Raw genomic sequence first — 7,244 nt, 5'->3', positions numbered from 1 at the left:
AATATCAATAACCTCAGATATGCAGATGACACCACCCTTATGGCAGAAAGTGAAGAGGAACTAAAAAGCCTCTTGATGAAAGTGAAAGAAGAGAGTGAAAAAGTTGGCTGAAAGCTCAACATTCAGAAAACGAAGATCATGGCATGTGGTCCCATCACATCATGGGAAATAGATGGGGAAACAGTGGAAACACTGTCAGACTTTATTTTTTGGGCTCCAAAATCACTGCAGATGGTGATTTCAGCCATGAAATTAAAAGATGCTTACTGCTTGGAAGGAAAGTTATGACCAACCTAGATAGCATATTCAAAAGCAGAGACATTACTTTGCCAACAAAGGTCCATCTACTCAAGGCTATGGTTTTTCCTGTGGTCAATGTATGGATGTGAGAGTTGGACTGTGAAGAAGGCTGAGCGCCGAAGAAGTGATGCTTTTGAACTGTAGTGTTGGAGAAGACTCTTGAGAGTCCCTTGGACTGCAAGGAGATCCAACCAGTCCATTCTGAAGAAGATCAGCCCTGGGATTTCTTTGGAAGGAATGATGCTAAAGCTGAAAGTCCAGTACTTTGGCCACCTCATGCGAAGAGTTGACTCATTGGAAAAGACTCTGATGCTGGGAGGGATTGGGGGCAGGAGGAGAAGGGGACAACAGAGGATGAGATGGCTAGATGGCATCACTGACTCGATGGACATGAGTCTGGGTGAACTCCGGGAGTTGGTGATGGACAGGGAGGCCTGGCGTGCTGCGATTCATGGGGTCGCAAAGAGTCGGACACGACTGACCAACTGAACTGAACTGAACCCCCAATTTAATAAAAGGTCCATAATAGCAGATATTATTTATTTTATTCATTGTTTTATCCTCATACCAATTTTTTAATAACATTAAATGACAGAAAAGTTAACATTTTTCAGTTTTTTCATTTATAAAATGGAAAATAATACCTGATTATAATGAAGATTAAAAGCATTTATATATGTAGAACACCAGGCATACAATAAGCCTTTGATAAAAATAAAAATAAAATTATGGCAAGAAATATGCTAATTTGTAGCAAAGATGGCCAACATTAGCTATTCATATATATACATATATATATTTTTTTTTTTTGCTGTTGTTCAGTTGCTAAGTTGTGTCTCACTCTTTGCAACCCCATAGACTACAGTAGGCAAGGCTTCCCTGTCTTTCACTACCTCCCAGAGTTTGCTCAAATTCATGTCCATTGAGTCAGTGATGCAATCTAACCATCTCATCCTCTGTTGTTTCCATCTCACTTTGCCTTCAATCTTTTCCAGCATCAGGGTCTTTTTCAATGTGTCAGCTCTTTGCATCAGGTGGCCAAAGTAATAGAGCTTCAGCTTCAGTATCAGTCCTTCCAATGAATATTCAGGACTTATTTCCTTTAGGATTGACTGTTTTGATCTCCTTGCTGTCCAAGGGACTCTCAAGAGTATTCTCTAACACTACAGTTCGAAAGCCTCAATTCTTCAGTACTCAGCCTTCTTTACGGTCCAACTATCACATCCGTACATGACTACTGGAAAAACCATAGCTTTTACTGTAAGGACCTTTGTTGGCAAAGTGATGTCTCTCCTTTTAATATGCTGTCTAGGTTTTCATAGCTTTCTTTCCAAGGAGCAAGCATCTTTTAATTTCAGGACTGAGTCACCATCTGCAGTGATTTTGGAGGTCAAGAAAAGAAAATCCGTCACTGTTCCACTTTTTCTCCTTTTTTTAGACATGAAGTGATGGAACTGGATGCCAGTGATCTTTGGGGTTTTTTTAATATAGAGTTTCAATCTGCGTTTTCACTCTCTTCCTTCACCTTCATCAAGAGGCTCTAGTTCCTGTTCATTTTCTGCCATTAGAGTAGTATCATCTGTGTATATGAAGTTGCCGATATTTCTCCTGGCAATATTGATCCCAGCTTGTGATTCATCCAGCCTGGCATATTGCATGATGTACTCTGCATATAGGCTAAATAAGCAGGGTCACAGCCTTGTCATACTTTTCTCCCAACTGTGAACCAGTCCATTGTTCCATGTCTGATTCTAACAGTTGCTTCTTGACCTGTGTATAGGTTTCTCAGGACACAAGTAAGGTGGTCTGGTATTCCCATCTCTTGAAGAATTTTCCACAGTTTGTTGTGATCCACAGTCAAATGCTTTAGCATAGTCAATGAAGGAGAAGTAGATGTTTTTCTGGAATCCTTTGCTTTCTCCGTGATCCAACCGATGTTGTCAATTTGATCTCTGGTTCCTCTGCCTTTTCTAAAACCAGCTTGCACATCTAGAAGTTCACGTACTGCTGAAGCCAGCTTGAAAGATTTTGAGCATAACCTTGTTAGCATGTGAAGTGTGTATGTAATTGTAGAGTACAAATTCAGAATACTATAATGTGATGATGTGATAACCAAGGTTAATGGACAGAAGTATTAAAAATAGCTATAGCTTTAATAATCTGTGAATGTATACTAACAGAAAAAGAGGTAAATTTTAACATCAAAAACATAAAGATGATAGAGCTTATATGTGATCAAAGTTAGCTGGTTATCAGCATAAAATAGACTATTGTATCTATAAGACATTTTATATAAACCTCATGGTAACCACAAATCAAAAGATATATGAAAAACAAAGAAAAGGAAATCAAAGCATACTGTTACAGAAAATTATCAGTTCACAAATGAAGACAAGAGGAACAAAAGAACAAGGAAACTACAAAGAAGAGAAATATAAGATGGCATTAGAAAGTCCTTACCTATTAAGAGATATTAATAATTATTTTATTAGATGTAAATAGATTAATTCCCAATCAAAATGTTTTAAAGATACACATAGGCTTAACATGAAGAAATGGAAAAAGATATTCCAGCCAAGTGGAAACTAAAAGAGAGTAGGGGTAGCTATACCTGTATCAGACAAGCAGACTTTAAATCAAAAGCTTGTAAGAAGAGGCAAATTTCCTTCAGTTCAGTTCAGTTCAGTTGCTCAGTCGTGTCTGACTCTTTGCGACCCCATGAACCACAGCATGCCAGGCCTCCCTGTCCACCACCAACTCCTGGAGCCTACCCAAACTCATGTCCATTGAGTCGGTGATGCCATCCAACCATCTCATCCTCTGTCATCCCCTTCTCCTCCTGCCTTCAATCTTTCCCGGCATCAGGGTCTTTTCAAATGAGTCAGCTCTTTGCATCAGGTGGCCAAAGTATTGGAGTTTCAGCTTCAACAGCAGTCCTTCCAATGAGCACCCAGATGAGCACTCAGGATTGATCTCCTTTAGGATGAACTGGTTGGATCTCCTTGCAGTCAAGGACTCAAGAGTCCTCTCCAACACCACAGTTCAAAAGCATCAGTCCTTCAGTGCTCAGCTTTCTTTATAGTCCAACCCTCATACCCATACATGATCACTGGAAGAACTATATCCTTGACTAGACAGACCTTACATAATGATAAAGGGTTACATGTAACCTTTGCACATATATATACGAAATATTATCATTTGAGTCAACATAGATACAAAAAAGATCTTCACGACTAAGATAATCATGATGGTGTGACCCCTCACCTAGAGCCAGACATCCTGGAATATAAAGTCAAGTTGGCCTTAGAAAGCATCACTATGAACAAAGCCGGTGGAGGTGATGGAATTCCAGTTGAGCTATTTCAAATCCTGGAAGATGATACTGTGAAAGTGCTACACTCAATATGCCAGCAAATTTGGAAAACTCAGCAGTGGCCACAGGACTGGAAAAGGTCAGTATTCATTCCAATCCCAAAGAAAGGCAATGCCAAAGAATGCTCAAACTACCACACAATTTTGCACTCATCTCACACACTAGTAAATTAATGTTCAAATTTCTCCAAGCCAGGCTTCAGCAATATGGGAACTGTGAAATTCCAGATGTTCAAGCTGGTTTTAGAAAAGGAAGAGGAACCAGAGGTCAAATTGCCAACATCCGCTGGATCATCAAAACAGCAAGAGAGTTCCCAGAAAAACATCTATTTCTGCTTTATTGACTATGCCAAAGCCTTTGACTATGTGAATCACAATAAACTGTGGAAAATTCTGAAAGAGATGGGAATACCAGACCACCTGACCTGCCTCTTGAGAAACCTGTATGCAAGCCAGGAAGCAACAGTTAGAACTGGACATGGAACAACAGACTGGTTCCAAATAGGAAAACGAGTACGTCAAGGCTGTATGTTTTCACTCTGATTGTTTAACTTATATACAGAGTACATTATGAGAAATGCTGGGCTGGAAGAAGCACAAGCTGGAATCAAGATTGCCGGGAGAAATACCAATAACCTCAGATATGCAGATGATACCACCCCTATGGCAGAAAGTGAAGAGGAGTTAAAGAGCCTCTTGGTAAAAGTGAAAGAGGAGAGTGAAAAAGTTGGCTTAAAGCTCAACATTCAGAAAACGAAGATCATGGCATCTGGTCCCATCACTTCATGGGAAATAAATGGGGAAACAGTGGAAACAGTGTCAGACTTTATTTTGGGGGGCTCCAAAATCACTGCAGATGGTAATTTCAGCCATGAAATTAAAAGATGCTTACTCCTTGGAAGGAAAGTTATGACCAACCTAGATAGCATATTCAAAAGCAGAGACATTACTTTGCCAACAAAGGTCCATCTAGTCAAGGCTTTGATTTTTCCAGTGGTCATGGGAAAACCATTTATGGATGTGAGAGTTGGACTGTGAAGAAAGCTGAGCACCAAAGAATTGATGCTTTTGAACTGTGGTGTTGGAGAAGACCCTTGAGAGTCCCTTGGACTGCAAGGAGATCCAACCAGTCCATTCTAAAGGAGATCAGCCCTGGGTGTTCTTTGGAAGGACTGGTGCTAAAGCTCAAACTCCAATACTTTGGCCATCTCATGAAAAGAGTTGACTCATTGGAAAAGACCCTGATGCTGGGAGGGATTGGGGGCAGGAGGAGAAGGGAACGACAGATGGCTGGATGGCATCACCGACTGGATGGACATGAGTTTGGGTGAACTCTGGGAGTTGGTGATGGACAAGGAGGCCTGGCGTCCTGCAATTCATGAGGTCGCAAAGAGTCGGACACAACTGAGTGACTGAACTGAACTGAGGTAAATTTGAGATCATTAGGCTAAGTGAAATAAGTCAGAGAAAGACAAATATCGCATGATCATGTTTACATGTAGAATCTAAAAAAGTTGAAATGATAGTAATAGAGAGTAGAATGGTGGTTATTAGGGGTGTGAGGTCAGAGTAATGAGGAGTTGTGGTCAAAAGGCACAAATTTCCAGCTATAAGATTAATAAAGTCTGGAGATCTAATGTACAACACGGTGACTATAGTTAACAATACTATATATTCAACAATTGCTAAGCAAGTATATATTAAATTTTCTCACCTCACAAACACAGAAAAGGTAATTATGTGAGGTAATGGAGGTGTTAATTAATCATATTATGGTAATCATTTTGCAATATATATGTATCAAATCATCACATTATACACCTTAAACCTATACAATTTTAAAAGTCAATTATATCTCAATGAAGCTGGAAAAAATAAAATAGCAAATATTTAGCCCATGCTTGGGTGTTAAAATTATTAGGTATAAAATGAGAGGCTGCATATATTTCAAATACTTAAATATTACATCTAAAAACTAAAGACTCAAAGATTCCAATTTAAAGTTAAAAAAAAACAAGCAAGATACAATATTTTGTGTAGATAAATTTTACATTATGCATTTAATGTGAACTGTTGGCAATTCTCATTGTTCCCACAACCACAAAAAGTCTCGTTTTTGTATGATTTTATACAAAACAACCAATCAACTGAATTCAAAGTTGAAAATATTTTATATAAGTATATTTTACTCCTGACATTTTAAAGGATCCATTTATGGAGTAAACGTTTCACTTTAAAATTAGTTCCCTGCTTTTTTCCCCGCATCTACTGCGAGAATGAAGACCATTCTCAGCAACCAGACTGTCGACATCCCAGAAAATGTCGACGTTAACTTGAAGGGACAAACAGTTATTGTGAAGGGCCCCGGAGGCACCCTGCGGAGGGACTTCAATCACATCAATGTAGAACTCAGTCTCCTTGGAAAGAAAAAGAAGAAGCTCCGTGTTGACAAATGGTGGGGAAACAGAAAGGAACTGGCCACTGTTCTCACAATCTGTACTCACGTACAGAACATGATCAAGGGTGTTAAACTGGGCTTCCGTTACAAGATGAGGTCGGTGTATGCCCACTTCCCCATCAACGTTGTTATTCAGGAGAATGGTTCTCTTGTGGAAATCTGAAATTTTTGGGGTGAAAAATACATACGCAGGGTTCGAATGAGGCCAGGGGTTGCCTGTTCAGTATCTCAAGCCCAGAAAAATGAGTTGATTCTTGAAGGAAATGACATTGAACTTGTGTCAAATTCAGCTGCTTTGATTCAGCAAGCCACCACAGTTAAAAACAAGGATATCAGAAAATTTTGGGATGGTATCTATGTTTCTGAAAAAGGAACAGTTCAGCAGGCTGATGAATAAGATCTCAGTAATCCTGCTGCAGAAACAACAAGATAGCAGATGGTTCTATGGACTCAGTTGTGATATTTTAAAGAGACAATGAAACTCTTGATTTGAAAAAATAAAAAAATTTTAAAAAATAAAATAAAATTAGTTCCCTTTGCAATTTTTTTACCACAACCAGGGCTACACTCACAGGTCTGGCTTCTAATTCTGTGAAATTGCCTACAATTAAACTGTTAAATTAGACTATAAGATAAATTGGCAGTTAAACTGAATAAAGTTTAACATGTATGTTTGTAATTAAGGGCTGTAACAGAGAAATTTTAAATCTGATGAAAGTAATATAAGCATAGAACCTAGGGACTTCTGTAAATGGAGAACCTCCATTATTCCCTAAATGTCAATGGACCCCAGACTAAACCCACAGTTAAATAGGAAAAAGACATATAGATGTCTGTATAAAAGACTATGTACTGAATCTGGAAAAATTACCAGGTACAATCCTAGGCACTTTATATATTTTATTTAATCCTCAAAATAATTTCTGTAAAATATAGTAGTATCACTACTTTATGTTTGTTGCTGTTCAGTCACTAAATTGTGCCTGACATTTTGAGACCCCATGGACTGCAGCATGCCAAGATCCCCTGTTTTCCATTATCTCCTGGAGTTTTCTCAAATTTATGTCCATTGAGTTGTTGATGTGCTTTATAGATAACAAAATTACAGTTA

General features: G+C 38.6%; 1 pseudogene; it reads left to right on the top strand.

The window, feature by feature from the left end:
• The first annotated feature begins 5,922 nt into the window (after positions 1 to 5,922).
• LOC133255419 (large ribosomal subunit protein uL6-like) lies at positions 5,923 to 6,593 on the top strand (annotated as a pseudogene).
• The last annotated feature ends 651 nt before the right edge of the window (positions 6,594 to 7,244 follow it).

This window comes from Bos javanicus, chromosome 10, assembly GCF_032452875.1.
Source record: "Bos javanicus breed banteng chromosome 10, ARS-OSU_banteng_1.0, whole genome shotgun sequence".
Classification (NCBI taxonomy): Eukaryota; Metazoa; Chordata; class Mammalia; order Artiodactyla; family Bovidae; genus Bos; species Bos javanicus.
The sequence above is the reverse complement of the archived record's forward strand: the minus strand, read 5'-3'. Positions and strand labels throughout refer to the sequence as shown.